Here is a 21,635-nt window from a genome sequence, read left to right on the forward strand (position 1 = left end):
CTCTTGGAAGAAATTTTTTTTTAATCATGTCTAAAATGGACAACTGTATGGTTGAAATAAAATCAGAAGGAGTCAACGAGTATGTATAGAAAGTTCATGATCGAGTACTCTTGGGTCAGAAATATGTTCAGTAGGTCTAATGTTAACCTGTATGGGTGAAGTAACATCAGAAGAAGTCAACATTAATGTATGAAAGTTCAAGATCGAATACTCTTTGGCCAGAAATATGTCCTTTAGGTCATATTTGCAACTCTCTATGGCTGACGTATTGTCAGAAGGAGTCAGTGAGTATCTATAAAAAGTTGATGAGCAATGACTAATTTGCCAGAGATATGTTTTGTAGGTCAAATATGGGCTCATGTATGGCTGAAGTAACATGAGAATGAGTCAATGAGAATGTACTGAAAGTTTAGGATCGGGTACTAATTTGCCAGAAATATGTTCATTAGGCCAAATATGGATTACAGTATAGCTGATGTGACATCAGAAAAGGCATAAGTAAGTATATATAAAAAGTTCAAGTTTGAGTATTTTTTGGCCAAAAATATGGCCAATAGGTTAAACATGCAATACTCTACAGCTGACGTATCACTTAAGGAATCAATGAGTTGGTATAAAAAGTTCATCACTGAGGACTATTTTGCCAGAAATTTGTTCAGTAGGTCAAAATGGGATGACGTAACATCAGAGTGAATCAATGCGTTTGTATTGAAAGTTCAAGATCTTGTACTCTTGGGCCAGAAATATGTTCATATGTTCAAATATGTTCAGTGGTTCTAATATGGACTTCTGTATGGGTAAAGTAACTTCAGTAGAAGTCACTAGTAATGTATGAAAAGTTCAAGATCGAGTACTCTTTGGCCAGAAATATGTTCTTTAGGTCAAATATGCAATGCTCTATTGATGATGTATCATCAGAAGTAATCAATGAGTTCATATAGAAAGTTCATAACTAATTTGCCTGAAATTTGTTCAATAGGTCAAAACGGGTTCATATATGACTGAAGTAACGTCAGAGTGAATCAATGAGTATGTATTGAAAGTTCAAGATCGAGTACTCTTGGGCCAGAAATATGTTCATTAGGTCAAATATGTAATACTCTTTAGCTGACGTATCATCAGAAGTAGTCAACAAGTTTATATAAAGAGTTCAGGACTAAGGACTAATTTAACAGAAAAAGGTTTTCAATAGGTCAAACATGGGTTCATGTGTCTGAAGTAATATCAGAGTGAGTTGATGAGTATGTATAGAAAGTTCATGATCGAATGCTCTTGGGCCCAAAATATGTTTATTAGTTAAAATATGGACTGATATGACATCAGAAGGACTCAGTGAGTCAGTAGAGAAAGTTCATGATCAAGGATTCATTTGTCAAAAATATTTTCAGTAGGTCTAATATGGACTTCGGTATGGGTGAAGTAACTTCAGAAGGAGTCCATAATAATGTATGAAATGTTCAAGATTGAGTGCTCTTTGGCCAAAAATATGTCTGTTAGGACTAATACGCAATAGTCTAAGGCTGATGTATAATCAGGAGTCAATGAGTATGTATAAGAAGTTCATGATCTAGGACTAATTTGCCAGACATATGTCCATTAGGTCAAATATTCAATACTCTATGGCTTAAGACTCAACACTCTATGGCTAACATCAGAGTGAGGCATTCAAATAAAGTTCATGATCGAGAACTCTTGGAAGAAATTTTTTTTTAATCATGTCTAAAATGGACAACTGTATGGTTGAAATAAAATCAGAAGGAGTCAACGAGTATGTATAGAAAGTTCATGATCGAGTACTCTTGGGTCATAAATATGTTCAGTAGGTCTAATGTTAACCTGTATGGGTGAAGTAACATCAGAAGAAGTCAACATTAATGTATGAAAGTTCAAGATCGAATACTCTTTGGCCAGAAATATGTCCTTTAGGTCATATTTGCAACTCTCTATGGCTGACGTATTGTCAGAAGGAGTCAGTGAGTATCTATAAAAAGTTGATGAGCAATGACTAATTTGCCAGAGATATGTTTTGTAGGTCAAATATGGGCTCATGTATGGCTGAAGTAACATGAGAATGAGTCAATGAGAATGTACTGAAAGTTTAAGATCGGGTACTAATTTGCCAGAAATATGTTCATTAGGTCAAATATGGATTACAGTATAGCTGATGTGACATCAGAAAAGGCATAAGTAAGTATATATAAAAAGTTCAAGTTTGAGTATTTTTTGGCCAAAAATATGGCCAATAGGTTAAACATGCAATACTCTACAGCTGACGTATCACCTAAGGAATCAATGAGTTGGTATAAAAAGTTCATCACTGAGGACTATTTTGCCAGAAATTTGTTCAGTAGGTCAAAATGGGATGACGTAACATCAGAGTGAATCAATGCGTTTGTATTGAAAGTTCAAGATCTTGTACTCTTGGGCCAGAAATATGTTCATATGTTCAAATATGTTCAGTGGTTCTAATATGGACTTCTGTATGGGTAAAGTAACTTCAGTAGAAGTCACTAGTAATGTATGAAAAGTTCAAGATCGAGTACTCTTTGGCCAGAAATATGTTCTTTAGGTCAAATATGCAATGCTCTATTGATGATGTATCATCAGAAGTAATCAATGAGTTCATATAGAAAGTTCATAACTAATTTGCCTGAAATTTGTTCAATAGGTCAAAACGGGTTCATATATGACTGAAGTAACGTCAGAGTGAATCAATGAGTATGTATTGAAAGTTCAAGATCGAGTACTCTTGGGCCAGAAATATGTTCATTAGGTCAAATATGTAATACTCTTTAGCTGACGTATCATCAGAAGTAGTCAACAAGTTTATATAAAGAGTTCAGGACTAAGGACTAATTTAACAGAAAAAGGTTTTCAATAGGTCAAACATGGGTTCATGTGTCTGAAGTAATATCAGAGTGAGTTGATGAGTATGTATAGAAAGTTCATGATCGAATGCTCTTGGGCCCAAAATATGTTTATTAGTTAAAATATGGACTGATATGACATCAGAAGGACTCAGTGAGTCAGTAGAGAAAGTTCATGATCAAGGATTCATTTGTCAAAAATATTTTCAGTAGGTCTAATATGGACTTCGGTATGGGTGAAGTAACTTCAGAAGGAGTCCATAATAATGTATGAAATGTTCAAGATTGAGTGCTCTTTGGCCAAAAATATGTCTGTTAGGACTAATACGCAATAGTCTAAGGCTGATGTATAATCAGGAGTCAATGAGTATGTATAAGAAGTTCATGATCTAGGACTAATTTGCCAGACATATGTCCATTAGGTCAAATATTCAATACTCTATGGCTTAAGACTCAACACTCTATGGCTAACATCAGAGTGAGGCATTCAAATAAAGTTCATGATCGAGAACTCTTGGAAGAAATTTTTTTTAATCATGTCTAAAATGGACAACTGTATGGTTGAAATAAAATCAGAAGGAGTCAACGAGTATGTATAGAAAGTTCATGATCGAGTACTCTTGGGTCATAAATATGTTCAGTAGGTCTAATGTTAACCTGTATGGGTGAAGTAACATCAGAAGAAGTCAACATTAATGTATGAAAGTTCAAGATCGAATACTCTTTGGCCAGAAATATGTCCTTTAGGTCATATTTGCAACTCTCTATGGCTGACGTATTGTCAGAAGGAGTCAGTGAGTATCTATAAAAAGTTGATGAGCAATGACTAATTTGCCAGAGATATGTTTTGTAGGTCAAATATGGGCTCATGTATGGCTGAAGTAACATGAGAATGAGTCAATGAGAATGTACTGAAAGTTTAAGATCGGGTACTAATTTGCCAGAAATATGTTCATTAGGTCAAATATGGATTACAGTATAGCTGATGTGACATCAGAAGGCATAAGTAAGTATATATAAAAAGTTCAAGTTTGAGTATTTTTTGGCCAAAAATATGGCCAATAGGTTAAACATGCAATACTCTACAGCTGACGTATCACCTAAGGAATCAATGAGTTGGTATAAAAAGTTCATCACTGAGGACTATTTTGCCAGAAATTTGTTCAGTAGGTCAAAATGGGATGACGTAACATCAGAGTGAATCAATGCGTTTGTATTGAAAGTTCAAGATCTTGTACTCTTGGGCCAGAAATATGTTCATATGTTCAAATATGTTCAGTGGTTCTAATATGGACTTCTGTATGGGTAAAGTAACTTCAGTAGAAGTCACTAGTAATGTATGAAAAGTTCAAGATCGAGTACTCTTTGGCCAGAAATATGTTCTTTAGGTCAAATATGCAATGCTCTATTGATGATGTATCATCAGAAGTAATCAATGAGTTCATATAGAAAGTTCATAACTAATTTGCCTGAAATTTGTTCAATAGGTCAAAACGGGTTCATATATGACTGAAGTAACGTCAGAGTGAATCAATGAGTATGTATTGAAAGTTCAAGATCGAGTACTCTTGGGCCAGAAATATGTTCATTAGGTCAAATATGTAATACTCTTTAGCTGACGTATCATCAGAAGTAGTCAACAAGTTTATATAAAGAGTTCAGGACTAAGGACTAATTTAACAGAAAAAGGTTTTCAATAGGTCAAACATGGGTTCATGTGTCTGAAGTAATATCAGAGTGAGTTGATGAGTATGTATAGAAAGTTCATGATCGAATGCTCTTGGGCCCAAAATATGTTTATTAGTTAAAATATGGACTGATATGACATCAGAAGGACTCAGTGAGTCAGTAGAGAAAGTTCATGATCAAGGATTCATTTGTCAAAAATATTTTCAGTAGGTCTAATATGGACTTCGGTATGGGTGAAGTAACTTCAGAAGGAGTCCATAATAATGTATGAAATGTTCAAGATTGAGTGCTCTTTGGCCAAAAATATGTCTGTTAGGACTAATACGCAATAGTCTAAGGCTGATGTATAATCAGGAGTCAATGAGTATGTATAAGAAGTTCATGATCTAGGACTAATTTGCCAGACATATGTCCATTAGGTCAAATATTCAATACTCTATGGCTTAAGACTCAACACTCTATGGCTAACATCAGAGTGAGGCATTCAAATAAAGTTCATGATCGAGAACTCTTGGAAGAAATTTTTTTTTAATCATGTCTAAAATGGACAACTGTATGGTTGAAATAAAATCAGAAGGAGTCAACGAGTATGTATAGAAAGTTCATGATCGAGTACTCTTGGGTCAGAAATATGTTCAGTAGGTCTAATGTTAACCTGTATGGGTGAAGTAACATCAGAAGAAGTCAACATTAATGTATGAAAGTTCAAGATCGAATACTCTTTGGCCAGAAATATGTCCTTTAGGTCATATTTGCAACTCTCTATGGCTGACGTATTGTCAGAAGGAGTCAGTGAGTATCTATAAAAAGTTGATGAGCAATGACTAATTTGCCAGAGATATGTTTTGTAGGTCAAATATGGGCTCATGTATGGCTGAAGTAACATGAGAATGAGTCAATGAGAATGTACTGAAAGTTTAGGATCGGGTACTAATTTGCCAGAAATATGTTCATTAGGCCAAATATGGATTACAGTATAGCTGATGTGACATCAGAAAAGGCATAAGTAAGTATATATAAAAAGTTCAAGTTTGAGTATTTTTTGGCCAAAAATATGGCCAATAGGTTAAACATGCAATACTCTACAGCTGACGTATCACTTAAGGAATCAATGAGTTGGTATAAAAAGTTCATCACTGAGGACTATTTTGCCAGAAATTTGTTCAGTAGGTCAAAATGGGATGACGTAACATCAGAGTGAATCAATGCGTTTGTATTGAAAGTTCAAGATCTTGTACTCTTGGGCCAGAAATATGTTCATATGTTCAAATATGTTCAGTGGTTCTAATATGGACTTCTGTATGGGTAAAGTAACTTCAGTAGAAGTCACTAGTAATGTATGAAAAGTTCAAGATCGAGTACTCTTTGGCCAGAAATATGTTCTTTAGGTCAAATATGCAATGCTCTATTGATGATGTATCATCAGAAGTAATCAATGAGTTCATATAGAAAGTTCATAACTAATTTGCCTGAAATTTGTTCAATAGGTCAAAACGGGTTCATATATGACTGAAGTAACGTCAGAGTGAATCAATGAGTATGTATTGAAAGTTCAAGATCGAGTACTCTTGGGCCAGAAATATGTTCATTAGGTCAAATATGTAATACTCTTTAGCTGACGTATCATCAGAAGTAGTCAACAAGTTTATATAAAGAGTTCAGGACTAAGGACTAATTTAACAGAAAAAGGTTTTCAATAGGTCAAACATGGGTTCATGTGTCTGAAGTAATATCAGAGTGAGTTGATGAGTATGTATAGAAAGTTCATGATCGAATGCTCTTGGGCCCAAAATATGTTTATTAGTTAAAATATGGACTGATATGACATCAGAAGGACTCAGTGAGTCAGTAGAGAAAGTTCATGATCAAGGATTCATTTGTCAAAAATATTTTCAGTAGGTCTAATATGGACTTCGGTATGGGTGAAGTAACTTCAGAAGGAGTCCATAATAATGTATGAAATGTTCAAGATTGAGTGCTCTTTGGCCAAAAATATGTCTGTTAGGACTAATACGCAATAGTCTAAGGCTGATGTATAATCAGGAGTCAATGAGTATGTATAAGAAGTTCATGATCTAGGACTAATTTGCCAGACATATGTCCATTAGGTCAAATATTCAATACTCTATGGCTTAAGACTCAACACTCTATGGCTAACATCAGAGTGAGGCATTCAAATAAAGTTCATGATCGAGAACTCTTGGAAGAAATTTTTTTTTAATCATGTCTAAAATGGACAACTGTATGGTTGAAATAAAATCAGAAGGAGTCAACGAGTATGTATAGAAAGTTCATGATCGAGTACTCTTGGGTCAGAAATATGTTCAGTAGGTCTAATGTTAACCTGTATGGGTGAAGTAACATCAGAAGAAGTCAACATTAATGTATGAAAGTTCAAGATCGAATACTCTTTGGCCAGAAATATGTCCTTTAGGTCATATTTGCAACTCTCTATGGCTGACGTATTGTCAGAAGGAGTCAGTGAGTATCTATAAAAAGTTGATGAGCAATGACTAATTTGCCAGAGATATGTTTTGTAGGTCAAATATGGGCTCATGTATGGCTGAAGTAACATGAGAATGAGTCAATGAGAATGTACTGAAAGTTTAAGATCGGGTACTAATTTGCCAGAAATATGTTCATTAGGTCAAATATGGATTACAGTATAGCTGATGTGACATCAGAAAAGGCATAAGTAAGTATATATAAAAAGTTCAAGTTTGAGTATTTTTTGGCCAAAAATATGGCCAATAGGTTAAACATGCAATACTCTACAGCTGACGTATCACCTAAGGAATCAATGAGTTGGTATAAAAAGTTCATCACTGAGGACTATTTTGCCAGAAATTTGTTCAGTAGGTCAAAATGGGATGACGTAACATCAGAGTGAATCAATGCGTTTGTATTGAAAGTTCAAGATCTTGTACTCTTGGGCCAGAAATATGTTCATATGTTCAAATATGTTCAGTGGTTCTAATATGGACTTCTGTATGGGTAAAGTAACTTCAGTAGAAGTCACTAGTAATGTATGAAAAGTTCAAGATCGAGTACTCTTTGGCCAGAAATATGTTCTTTAGGTCAAATATGCAATGCTCTATTGATGATGTATCATCAGAAGTAATCAATGAGTTCATATAGAAAGTTCATAACTAATTTGCCTGAAATTTGTTCAATAGGTCAAAACGGGTTCATATATGACTGAAGTAACGTCAGAGTGAATCAATGAGTATGTATTGAAAGTTCAAGATCGAGTACTCTTGGGCCAGAAATATGTTCATTAGGTCAAATATGTAATACTCTTTAGCTGACGTATCATCAGAAGTAGTCAACAAGTTTATATAAAGAGTTCAGGACTAAGGACTAATTTAACAGAAAAAGGTTTTCAATAGGTCAAACATGGGTTCATGTGTCTGAAGTAATATCAGAGTGAGTTGATGAGTATGTATAGAAAGTTCATGATCGAATGCTCTTGGGCCCAAAATATGTTTATTAGTTAAAATATGGACTGATATGACATCAGAAGGACTCAGTGAGTCAGTAGAGAAAGTTCATGATCAAGGATTCATTTGTCAAAAATATTTTCAGTAGGTCTAATATGGACTTCGGTATGGGTGAAGTAACTTCAGAAGGAGTCCATAATAATGTATGAAATGTTCAAGATTGAGTGCTCTTTGGCCAAAAATATGTCTGTTAGGACTAATACGCAATAGTCTAAGGCTGATGTATAATCAGGAGTCAATGAGTATGTATAAGAAGTTCATGATCTAGGACTAATTTGCCAGACATATGTCCATTAGGTCAAATATTCAATACTCTATGGCTTAAGACTCAACACTCTATGGCTAACATCAGAGTGAGGCATTCAAATAAAGTTCATGATCGAGAACTCTTGGAAGAAATTTTTTTTTAATCATGTCTAAAATGGACAACTGTATGGTTGAAATAAAATCAGAAGGAGTCAACGAGTATGTATAGAAAGTTCATGATCGAGTACTCTTGGGTCAGAAATATGTTCAGTAGGTCTAATGTTAACCTGTATGGGTGAAGTAACATCAGAAGAAGTCAACATTAATGTATGAAAGTTCAAGATCGAATACTCTTTGGCCAGAAATATGTCCTTTAGGTCATATTTGCAACTCTCTATGGCTGACGTATTGTCAGAAGGAGTCAGTGAGTATCTATAAAAAGTTGATGAGCAATGACTAATTTGCCAGAGATATGTTTTGTAGGTCAAATATGGGCTCATGTATGGCTGAAGTAACATGAGAATGAGTCAATGAGAATGTACTGAAAGTTTAGGATCGGGTACTAATTTGCCAGAAATATGTTCATTAGGCCAAATATGGATTACAGTATAGCTGATGTGACATCAGAAAAGGCATAAGTAAGTATATATAAAAAGTTCAAGTTTGAGTATTTTTTGGCCAAAAATATGGCCAATAGGTTAAACATGCAATACTCTACAGCTGACGTATCACTTAAGGAATCAATGAGTTGGTATAAAAAGTTCATCACTGAGGACTATTTTGCCAGAAATTTGTTCAGTAGGTCAAAATGGGATGACGTAACATCAGAGTGAATCAATGCGTTTGTATTGAAAGTTCAAGATCTTGTACTCTTGGGCCAGAAATATGTTCATATGTTCAAATATGTTCAGTGGTTCTAATATGGACTTCTGTATGGGTAAAGTAACTTCAGTAGAAGTCACTAGTAATGTATGAAAAGTTCAAGATCGAGTACTCTTTGGCCAGAAATATGTTCTTTAGGTCAAATATGCAATGCTCTATTGATGATGTATCATCAGAAGTAATCAATGAGTTCATATAGAAAGTTCATAACTAATTTGCCTGAAATTTGTTCAATAGGTCAAAACGGGTTCATATATGACTGAAGTAACGTCAGAGGTGAATCAATGAGTATGTATTGAAAGTTCAAGATCGAGTACTCTTGGGCCAGAAATATGTTCATTAGGTCAAATATGTAATACTCTTTAGCTGACGTATCATCAGAAGTAGTCAACAAGTTTATATAAAGAGTTCAGGACTAAGGACTAATTTAACAGAAAAAGGTTTTCAATAGGTCAAACATGGGTTCATGTGTCTGAAGTAATATCAGAGTGAGTTGATGAGTATGTATAGAAAGTTCATGATCGAATGCTCTTGGGCCCAAAATATGTTTATTAGTTAAAATATGGACTGATATGACATCAGAAGGACTCAGTGAGTCAGTAGAGAAAGTTCATGATCAAGGATTCATTTGTCAAAAATATTTTCAGTAGGTCTAATATGGACTTCGGTATGGGTGAAGTAACTTCAGAAGGAGTCCATAATAATGTATGAAATGTTCAAGATTGAGTGCTCTTTGGCCAAAAATATGTCTGTTAGGACTAATACGCAATAGTCTAAGGCTGATGTATAATCAGGAGTCAATGAGTATGTATAAGAAGTTCATGATCTAGGACTAATTTGCCAGACATATGTCCATTAGGTCAAATATTCAATACTCTATGGCTTAAGACTCAACACTCTATGGCTAACATCAGAGTGAGGCATTCAAATAAAGTTCATGATCGAGAACTCTTGGAAGAAATTTTTTTTTAATCATGTCTAAAATGGACAACTGTATGGTTGAAATAAAATCAGAAGGAGTCAACGAGTATGTATAGAAAGTTCATGATCGAGTACTCTTGGGTCATAAATATGTTCAGTAGGTCTAATGTTAACCTGTATGGGTGAAGTAACATCAGAAGAAGTCAACATTAATGTATGAAAGTTCAAGATCGAATACTCTTTGGCCAGAAATATGTCCTTTAGGTCATATTTGCAACTCTCTATGGCTGACGTATTGTCAGAAGGAGTCAGTGAGTATCTATAAAAAGTTGATGAGCAATGACTAATTTGCCAGAGATATGTTTTGTAGGTCAAATATGGGCTCATGTATGGCTGAAGTAACATGAGAATGAGTCAATGAGAATGTACTGAAAGTTTAGGATCGGGTACTAATTTGCCAGAAATATGTTCATTAGGTCAAATATGGATTACAGTATAGCTGATGTGACATCAGAAAAGGCATAAGTAAGTATATATAAAAAGTTCAAGTTTGAGTATTTTTTGGCCAAAAATATGGCCAATAGGTTAAACATGCAATACTCTACAGCTGACGTATCACTTAAGGAATCAATGAGTTGGTATAAAAAGTTCATCACTGAGGACTATTTTGCCAGAAATTTGTTCAGTAGGTCAAAATGGGATGACGTAACATCAGAGTGAATCAATGCGTTTGTATTGAAAGTTCAAGATCTTGTACTCTTGGGCCAGAAATATGTTCATATGTTCAAATATGTTCAGTGGTTCTAATATGGACTTCTGTATGGGTAAAGTAACTTCAGTAGAAGTCACTAGTAATGTATGAAAAGTTCAAGATCGAGTACTCTTTGGCCAGAAATATGTTCTTTAGGTCAAATATGCAATGCTCTATTGATGATGTATCATCAGAAGTAATCAATGAGTTCATATAGAAAGTTCATAACTAATTTGCCTGAAATTTGTTCAATAGGTCAAAACGGGTTCATATATGACTGAAGTAACGTCAGAGTGAATCAATGAGTATGTATTGAAAGTTCAAGATCGAGTACTCTTGGGCCAGAAATATGTTCATTAGGTCAAATATGTAATACTCTTTAGCTGACGTATCATCAGAAGTAGTCAACAAGTTTATATAAAGAGTTCAGGACTAAGGACTAATTTAACAGAAAAAGGTTTTCAATAGGTCAAACATGGGTTCATGTGTCTGAAGTAATATCAGAGTGAGTTGATGAGTATGTATAGAAAGTTCATGATCGAATGCTCTTGGGCCCAAAATATGTTTATTAGTTAAAATATGGACTGATATGACATCAGAAGGACTCAGTGAGTCAGTAGAGAAAGTTCATGATCAAGGATTCATTTGTCAAAAATATTTTCAGTAGGTCTAATATGGACTTCGGTATGGGTGAAGTAACTTCAGAAGGAGTCCATAATAATGTATGAAATGTTCAAGATTGAGTGCTCTTTGGCCAAAAATATGTCTGTTAGGACTAATACGCAATAGTCTAAGGCTGATGTATAATCAGGAGTCAATGAGTATGTATAAGAAGTTCATGATCTAGGACTAATTTGCCAGACATATGTCCATTAGGTCAAATATTCAATACTCTATGGCTTAAGACTCAACACTCTATGGCTAACATCAGAGTGAGGCATTCAAATAAAGTTCATGATCGAGAACTCTTGGAAGAAATTTTTTTTTAATCATGTCTAAATTGGACAACTGTATGGTTGAAATAAAATCAGAAGGAGTCAACGAGTATGTATAGAAAGTTCATGATCGAGTACTCTTGGGTCATAAATATGTTCAGTAGGTCTAATGTTAACCTGTATGGGTGAAGTAACATCAGAAGAAGTCAACATTAATGTATGAAAGTTCAAGATCGAATACTCTTTGGCCAGAAATATGTCCTTTAGGTCATATTTGCAACTCTCTATGGCTGACGTATTGTCAGAAGGAGTCAGTGAGTATCTATAAAAAGTTGATGAGCAATGACTAATTTGCCAGAGATATGTTTTGTAGGTCAAATATGGGCTCATGTATGGCTGAAGTAACATGAGAATGAGTCAATGAGAATGTACTGAAAGTTTAAGATCGGGTACTAATTTGCCAGAAATATGTTCATTAGGTCAAATATGGATTACAGTATAGCTGATGTGACATCAGAAGGCATAAGTAAGTATATATAAAAAGTTCAAGTTTGAGTATTTTTTGGCCAAAAATATGGCCAATAGGTTAAACATGCAATACTCTACAGCTGACGTATCACCTAAGGAATCAATGAGTTGGTATAAAAAGTTCATCACTGAGGACTATTTTGCCAGAAATTTGTTCAGTAGGTCAAAATGGGATGACGTAACATCAGAGTGAATCAATGCGTTTGTATTGAAAGTTCAAGATCTTGTACTCTTGGGCCAGAAATATGTTCATATGTTCAAATATGTTCAGTGGTTCTAATATGGACTTCTGTATGGGTAAAGTAACTTCAGTAGAAGTCACTAGTAATGTATGAAAAGTTCAAGATCGAGTACTCTTTGGCCAGAAATATGTTCTTTAGGTCAAATATGCAATGCTCTATTGATGATGTATCATCAGAAGTAATCAATGAGTTCATATAGAAAGTTCATAACTAATTTGCCTGAAATTTGTTCAATAGGTCAAAACGGGTTCATATATGACTGAAGTAACGTCAGAGTGAATCAATGAGTATGTATTGAAAGTTCAAGATCGAGTACTCTTGGGCCAGAAATATGTTCATTAGGTCAAATATGTAATACTCTTTAGCTGACGTATCATCAGAAGTAGTCAACAAGTTTATATAAAGAGTTCAGGACTAAGGACTAATTTAACAGAAAAAGGTTTTCAATAGGTCAAACATGGGTTCATGTGTCTGAAGTAATATCAGAGTGAGTTGATGAGTATGTATAGAAAGTTCATGATCGAATGCTCTTGGGCCCAAAATATGTTTATTAGTTAAAATATGGACTGATATGACATCAGAAGGACTCAGTGAGTCAGTAGAGAAAGTTCATGATCAAGGATTCATTTGTCAAAAATATTTTCAGTAGGTCTAATATGGACTTCGGTATGGGTGAAGTAACTTCAGAAGGAGTCCATAATAATGTATGAAATGTTCAAGATTGAGTGCTCTTTGGCCAAAAATATGTCTGTTAGGACTAATACGCAATAGTCTAAGGCTGATGTATAATCAGGAGTCAATGAGTATGTATAAGAAGTTCATGATCTAGGACTAATTTGCCAGACATATGTCCATTAGGTCAAATATTCAATACTCTATGGCTTAAGACTCAACACTCTATGGCTAACATCAGAGTGAGGCATTCAAATAAAGTTCATGATCGAGAACTCTTGGAAGAAATTTTTTTTTAATCATGTCTAAAATGGACAACTGTATGGTTGAAATAAAATCAGAAGGAGTCAACGAGTATGTATAGAAAGTTCATGATCGAGTACTCTTGGGTCAGAAATATGTTCAGTAGGTCTAATGTTAACCTGTATGGGTGAAGTAACATCAGAAGAAGTCAACATTAATGTATGAAAGTTCAAGATCGAATACTCTTTGGCCAGAAATATGTCCTTTAGGTCATATTTGCAACTCTCTATGGCTGACGTATTGTCAGAAGGAGTCAGTGAGTATCTATAAAAAGTTGATGAGCAATGACTAATTTGCCAGAGATATGTTTTGTAGGTCAAATATGGGCTCATGTATGGCTGAAGTAACATGAGAATGAGTCAATGAGAATGTACTGAAAGTTTAGGATCGGGTACTAATTTGCCAGAAATATGTTCATTAGGCCAAATATGGATTACAGTATAGCTGATGTGACATCAGAAAAGGCATAAGTAAGTATATATAAAAAGTTCAAGTTTGAGTATTTTTTGGCCAAAAATATGGCCAATAGGTTAAACATGCAATACTCTACAGCTGACGTATCACTTAAGGAATCAATGAGTTGGTATAAAAAGTTCATCACTGAGGACTATTTTGCCAGAAATTTGTTCAGTAGGTCAAAATGGGATGACGTAACATCAGAGTGAATCAATGCGTTTGTATTGAAAGTTCAAGATCTTGTACTCTTGGGCCAGAAATATGTTCATATGTTCAAATATGTTCAGTGGTTCTAATATGGACTTCTGTATGGGTAAAGTAACTTCAGTAGAAGTCACTAGTAATGTATGAAAAGTTCAAGATCGAGTACTCTTTGGCCAGAAATATGTTCTTTAGGTCAAATATGCAATGCTCTATTGATGATGTATCATCAGAAGAAATCAATGAGTTCATATAGAAAGTTCATAACTAATTTGCCTGAAATTTGTTCAATAGGTCAAAACGGGTTCATATATGACTGAAGTAACGTCAGAGTGAATCAATGAGTATGTATTGAAAGTTCAAGATCGAGTACTCTTGGGCCAGAAATATGTTCATTAGGTCAAATATGTAATACTCTTTAGCTGACGTATCATCAGAAGTAGTCAACAAGTTTATATAAAGAGTTCAGGACTAAGGACTAATTTAACAGAAAAAGGTTTTCAATAGGTCAAACATGGGTTCATGTGTCTGAAGTAATATCAGAGTGAGTTGATGAGTATGTATAGAAAGTTCATGATCGAATGCTCTTGGGCCCAAAATATGTTTATTAGTTAAAATATGGACTGATATGACATCAGAAGGACTCAGTGAGTCAGTAGAGAAAGTTCATGATCAAGGATTCATTTGTCAAAAATATTTTCAGTAGGTCTAATATGGACTTCGGTATGGGTGAAGTAACTTCAGAAGGAGTCCATAATAATGTATGAAATGTTCAAGATTGAGTGCTCTTTGGCCAAAAATATGTCTGTTAGGACTAATACGCAATAGTCTAAGGCTGATGTATAATCAGGAGTCAATGAGTATGTATAAGAAGTTCATGATCTAGGACTAATTTGCCAGACATATGTCCATTAGGTCAAATATTCAATACTCTATGGCTTAAGACTCAACACTCTATGGCTAACATCAGAGTGAGGCATTCAAATAAAGTTCATGATCGAGAACTCTTGGAAGAAATTTTTTTTTAATCATGTCTAAAATGGACAACTGTATGGTTGAAATAAAATCAGAAGGAGTCAACGAGTATGTATAGAAAGTTCATGATCGAGTACTCTTGGGTCATAAATATGTTCAGTAGGTCTAATGTTAACCTGTATGGGTGAAGTAACATCAGAAGAAGTCAACATTAATGTATGAAAGTTCAAGATCGAATACTCTTTGGCCAGAAATATGTCCTTTAGGTCATATTTGCAACTCTCTATGGCTGACGTATTGTCAGAAGGAGTCAGTGAGTATCTATAAAAAGTTGATGAGCAATGACTAATTTGCCAGAGATATGTTTTGTAGGTCAAATATGGGCTCATGTATGGCTGAAGTAACATGAGAATGAGTCAATGAGAATGTACTGAAAGTTTAGGATCGGGTACTAATTTGCCAGAAATATGTTCATTAGGCCAAATATGGATTACAGTATAGCTGATGTGACATCAGAAAAGGCATAAGTAAGTATATATAAAAAGTTCAAGTTTGAGTATTTTTTGGCCAAAAATATGGCCAATAGGTTAAACATGCAATACTCTACAGCTGACGTATCACTTAAGGAATCAATGAGTTGGTATAAAAAGTTCATCACTGAGGACTATTTTGCCAGAAATTTGTTCAGTAGGTCAAAATGGGATGACGTAACATCAGAGTGAATCAATGCGTTTGTATTGAAAGTTCAAGATCTTGTACTCTTGGGCCAGAAATATGTTCATATGTTCAAATATGTTCAGTGGTTCTAATATGGACTTCTGTATGGGTAAAGTAACTTCAGTAGAAGTCACTAGTAATGTATGAAAAGTTCAAGATCGAGTACTCTTTGGCCAGAAATATGTTCTTTAGGTCAAATATGCAATGCTCTATTGATGATGTATCATCAGAAGAAATCAATGAGTTCATATAGAAAGTTCATAACTAATTTGCCTGAAATTTGTTCAATAGGTCAAAACGGGTTCATATATGACTGAAGTAACGTCAGAGGTGAATCAATGAGTATGTATTGAAAGTTCAAGATCGAGTACTCTTGGGCCAGAAATATGTTCATTAGGTCAAATATGTAATACTCTTTAGCTGACGTATCATCAGAAGTAGTCAACAAGTTTATATAAAGAGTTCAGGACTAAGGACTAATTTAACAGAAAAAGGTTTTCAATAGGTCAAACATGGGTTCATGTGTCTGAAGTAATATCAGAGTGAGTTGATGAGTATGTATAGAAAGTTCATGATCGAATGCTCTTGGGCCCAAAATATGTTTATTAGTTAAAATATGGACTGATATGACATCAGAAGGACTCAGTGAGTCAGTAGAGAAAGTTCATGATCAAGGATTCATTTGTCAAAAATATTTTCAGTAGGTCTAATATGGACTTCGGTATGGGTGAAGTAACTTCAGAAGGAGTCCATAATAATGTATGAAATGTTCAAGATTGAGTGCTCTTTGGCCAAAAATATGTCTGTTAGGACTAATACGCAATAGTCTAAGGCTGATGTATAATCAGGAGTCAATGAGTATGTATAAGAAGTTCATGATCTAGGACTAATTTGCCAGACATATGTCCATTAGGTCAAATATTCAATACTCTATGGCTTAAGACTCAACACTCTATGGCTAACATCAGAGTGAGGCATTCAAATAAAGTTCATGATCGAGAACTCTTGGAAGAAATTTTTTTTTAATCATGTCTAAATTGGACAACTGTATGGTTGAAATAAAATCAGAAGGAGTCAACGAGTATGTATAGAAAGTTCATGATCGAGTACTCTTGGGTCATAAATATGTTCAGTAGGTCTAATGTTAACCTGTATGGGTGAAGTAACATCAGAAGAAGTCAACATTAATGTATGAAAGTTCAAGATCGAATACTCTTTGGCCAGAAATATGTCCTTTAGGTCATATTTGCAACTCTCTATGGCTGACGTATTGTCAGAAGGAGTCAGTGAGTATCTATAAAAAGTTGATGAGCAATGACTAATTTGCCAGAGATATGTTTTGTAGGTCAAATATGGGCTCATGTATGGCTGAAGTAACATGAGAATGAGTCAATGAGAATGTACTGAAAGTTTAAGATCGGGTACTAATTTGCCAGAAATATGTTCATTAGGTCAAATATGGATTACAGTATAGCTGATGTGACATCAGAAGGCATAAGTAAGTATATATAAAAAGTTCAAGTTTGAGTATTTTTTGGCCAAAAATATGGCCAATAGGTTAAACATGCAATACTCTACAGCTGACGTATCACCTAAGGAATCAATGAGTTGGTATAAAAAGTTCATCACTGAGGACTATTTTGCCAGAAATTTGTTCAGTAGGTCAAAATGGGATGACGTAACATCAGAGTGAATCAATGCGTTTGTATTGAAAGTTCAAGATCTTGTACTCTTGGGCCAGAAATATGTTCATATGTTCAAATATGTTCAGTGGTTCTAATATGGACTTCTGTATGGGTAAAGTAACTTCAGTAGAAGTCACTAGTAATGTATGAAAAGTTCAAGATCGAGTACTCTTTGGCCAGAAATATGTTCTTTAGGTCAAATATGCAATGCTCTATTGATGATGTATCATCAGAAGAAATCAATGAGTTCATATAGAAAGTTCATAACTAATTTGCCTGAAATTTGTTCAATAGGTCAAAACGGGTTCATATATGACTGAAGTAACGTCAGAGGTGAATCAATGAGTATGTATTGAAAGTTCAAGATCGAGTACTCTTGGGCCAGAAATATGTTCATTAGGTCAAATATGTAATACTCTTTAGCTGACGTATCATCAGAAGTAGTCAACAAGTTTATATAAAGAGTTCAGGACTAAGGACTAATTTAACAGAAAAAGGTTTTCAATAGGTCAAACATGGGTTCATGTGTCTGAAGTAATATCAGAGTGAGTTGATGAGTATGTATAGAAAGTTCATGATCGAATGCTCTTGGGCCCAAAATATGTTTATTAGTTAAAATATGGACTGATATGACATCAGAAGGACTCAGTGAGTCAGTAGAGAAAGTTCATGATCAAGGATTCATTTGTCAAAAATATTTTCAGTAGGTCTAATATGGACTTCGGTATGGGTGAAGTAACTTCAGAAGGAGTCCATAATAATGTATGAAATGTTCAAGATTGAGTGCTCTTTGGCCAAAAATATGTCTGTTAGGACTAATACGCAATAGTCTAAGGCTGATGTATAATCAGGAGTCAATGAGTATGTATAAGAAGTTCATGATCTAGGACTAATTTGCCAGACATATGTCCATTAGGTCAAATATTCAATACTCTATGGCTTAAGACTCAACACTCTATGGCTAACATCAGAGTGAGGCATTCAAATAAAGTTCATGATCGAGAACTCTTGGAAGAAATTTTTTTTTAATCATGTCTAAATTGGACAACTGTATGGTTGAAATAAAATCAGAAGGAGTCAACGAGTATGTATAGAAAGTTCATGATCGAGTACTCTTGGGTCATAAATATGTTCAGTAGGTCTAATGTTAACCTGTATGGGTGAAGTAACATCAGAAGAAGTCAACATTAATGTATGAAAGTTCAAGATCGAATACTCTTTGGCCAGAAATATGTCCTTTAGGTCATATTTGCAACTCTCTATGGCTGACGTATTGTCAGAAGGAGTCAGTGAGTATCTATAAAAAGTTGATGAGCAATGACTAATTTGCCAGAGATATGTTTTGTAGGTCAAATATGGGCTCATGTATGGCTGAAGTAACATGAGAATGAGTCAATGAGAATGTACTGAAAGTTTAAGATCGGGTACTAATTTGCCAGAAATATGTTCATTAGGTCAAATATGGATTACAGTATAGCTGATGTGACATCAGAAGGCATAAGTAAGTATATATAAAAAGTTCAAGTTTGAGTATTTTTTGGCCAAAAATATGGCCAATAGGTTAAACATGCAATACTCTACAGCTGACGTATCACCTAAGGAATCAATGAGTTGGTATAAAAAGTTCATCACTGAGGACTATTTTGCCAGAAATTTGTTCAGTAGGTCAAAATGGGATGACGTAACATCAGAGTGAATCAATGCGTTTGTATTGAAAGTTCAAGATCTTGTACTCTTGGGCCAGAAATATGTTCATATGTTCAAATATGTTCAGTGGTTCTAATATGGACTTCTGTATGGGTAAAGTAACTTCAGTAGAAGTCACTAGTAATGTATGAAAAGTTCAAGATCGAGTACTCTTTGGCCAGAAATATGTTCTTTAGGTCAAATATGCAATGCTCTATTGATGATGTATCATCAGAAGAAATCAATGAGTTCATATAGAAAGTTCATAACTAATTTGCCTGAAATTTGTTCAATAGGTCAAAACGGGTTCATATATGACTGAAGTAACGTCAGAGGTGAATCAATGAGTATGTATTGAAAGTTCAAGATCGAGTACTCTTGGGCCAGAAATATGTTCATTAGGTCAAATATGTAATACTCTTTAGCTGACGTATCATCAGAAGTAGTCAACAAGTTTATATAAAGAGTTCAGGACTAAGGACTAATTTAACAGAAAAAGGTTTTCAATAGGTCAAACATGGGTTCATGTGTCTGAAGTAATATCAGAGTGAGTTGATGAGTATGTATAGAAAGTTCATGATCGAATGCTCTTGGGCCCAAAATATGTTTATTAGTTAAAATATGGACTGATATGACATCAGAAGGACTCAGTGAGTCAGTAGAGAAAGTTCATGATCAAGGATTCATTTGTCAAAAATATTTTCAGTAGGTCTAATATGGACTTCGGTATGGGTGAAGTAACTTCAGAAGGAGTCCATAATAATGTATGAAATGTTCAAGATTGAGTGCTCTTTGGCCAAAAATATGTCTGTTAGGACTAATACGCAATAGTCTAAGGCTGATGTATAATCAGGAGTCAATGAGTATGTATAAGAAGTTCATGATCTAGGACTAATTTGCCAGACATATGTCCATTAGGTCAAATATTCAATACTCTATGGCTTAAGACTCAACACTCTATGGCTAACATCAGAGTGAGGCATTCAAATAAAGTTCATGATCGAGAACTCTTGGAAGAAATTTTTTTTTAATCATGTCTAAATTGGACAACTGTATGGTTGAAATAAAATCAGAAGGAGTCAACGAGTATGTATAGAAAGTTCATGATCGAGTACTCTTGGGTCATAAATATGTTCAGTAGGTCTAATGTTAACCTGTATGGGTGAAGTAACATCAGAAGAAGTCAACATTAATGTATGAAAGTTCAAGATCGAATACTCTTTGGCCAGAAATATGTCCTTTAGGTCATATTTGCAACTCTTTATGGCTGACGTATTGTCAGAAGGAGTCAGTGAGTATCTATAAAAAGTTGATGAGCAATGACTAATTTGCCAGAGATATGTTTTGTAGGTCAAATATGGGCTCATGTATGGCTGAAGTAACATGAGAATGAGTCAATGAGAATGTACTGAAAGTTTAAGATCGGGTACTAATTTGCCAGAAATATGTTCATTAGGTCAAATATGGATTACAGTATAGCTGATGTGACATCAGAAGGCATAAGTAAGTATATATAAAAAGTTCAAGTTTGAGTATTTTTTGGCCAAAAATATGGCCAATAGGTTAAACATGCAATACTCTACAGCTGACGTATCACCTAAGGAATCAATGAGTTGGTATAAAAAGTTCATCACTGAGGACTATTTTGCCAGAAATTTGTTCAGTAGGTCAAAATGGGATGACGTAACATCAGAGTGAATCAATGCGTTTGTATTGAAAGTTCAAGATCTTGTACTCTTGGGCCAGAAATATGTTCATATGTTCAAATATGTTCAGTGGTTCTAATATGGACTTCTGTATGGGTAAAGTAACTTCAGTAGAAGTCACTAGTAATGTATGAAAAGTTCAAGATCGAGTACTCTTTGGCCAGAAATATGTTCTTTAGGTCAAATATGCAATGCTCTATTGATGATGTATCATCAGAAGTAATCAATGAGTTCATATAGAAAGTTCATAACTAATTTGCCTGAAATTTGTTCAATAGGTCAAAACGGGTTCATATATGACTGAAGTAACGTCAGAGTGAATCAATGAGTATGTATTGAAAGTTCAAGATCGAGTACTCTTGGGCCAGAAATATGTTCATTAGGTCAAATATGTAATACTCTTTAGCTGACGTATCATCAGAAGTAGTCAACAAGTTTATATAAAGAGTTCAGGACTAAGGACTAATTTAACAGAAAAAGGTTTTCAATAGGTCAAACATGGGTTCATGTGTCTGAAGTAATATCAGAGTGAGTTGATGAGTATGTATAGAAAGTTCATGATCGAATGCTCTTGGGCCCAAAATATGTTTATTAGTTAAAATATGGACTGATATGACATCAGAAGGACTCAGTGAGTCAGTAGAGAAAGGTCATGATCAAGGATTCATTTGTC

The sequence above is a fragment of the Chanodichthys erythropterus genome, chromosome 13 (assembly GCF_024489055.1).
Source record: "Chanodichthys erythropterus isolate Z2021 chromosome 13, ASM2448905v1, whole genome shotgun sequence".
NCBI classification, from domain to species: domain Eukaryota; kingdom Metazoa; phylum Chordata; class Actinopteri; order Cypriniformes; family Xenocyprididae; genus Chanodichthys; species Chanodichthys erythropterus.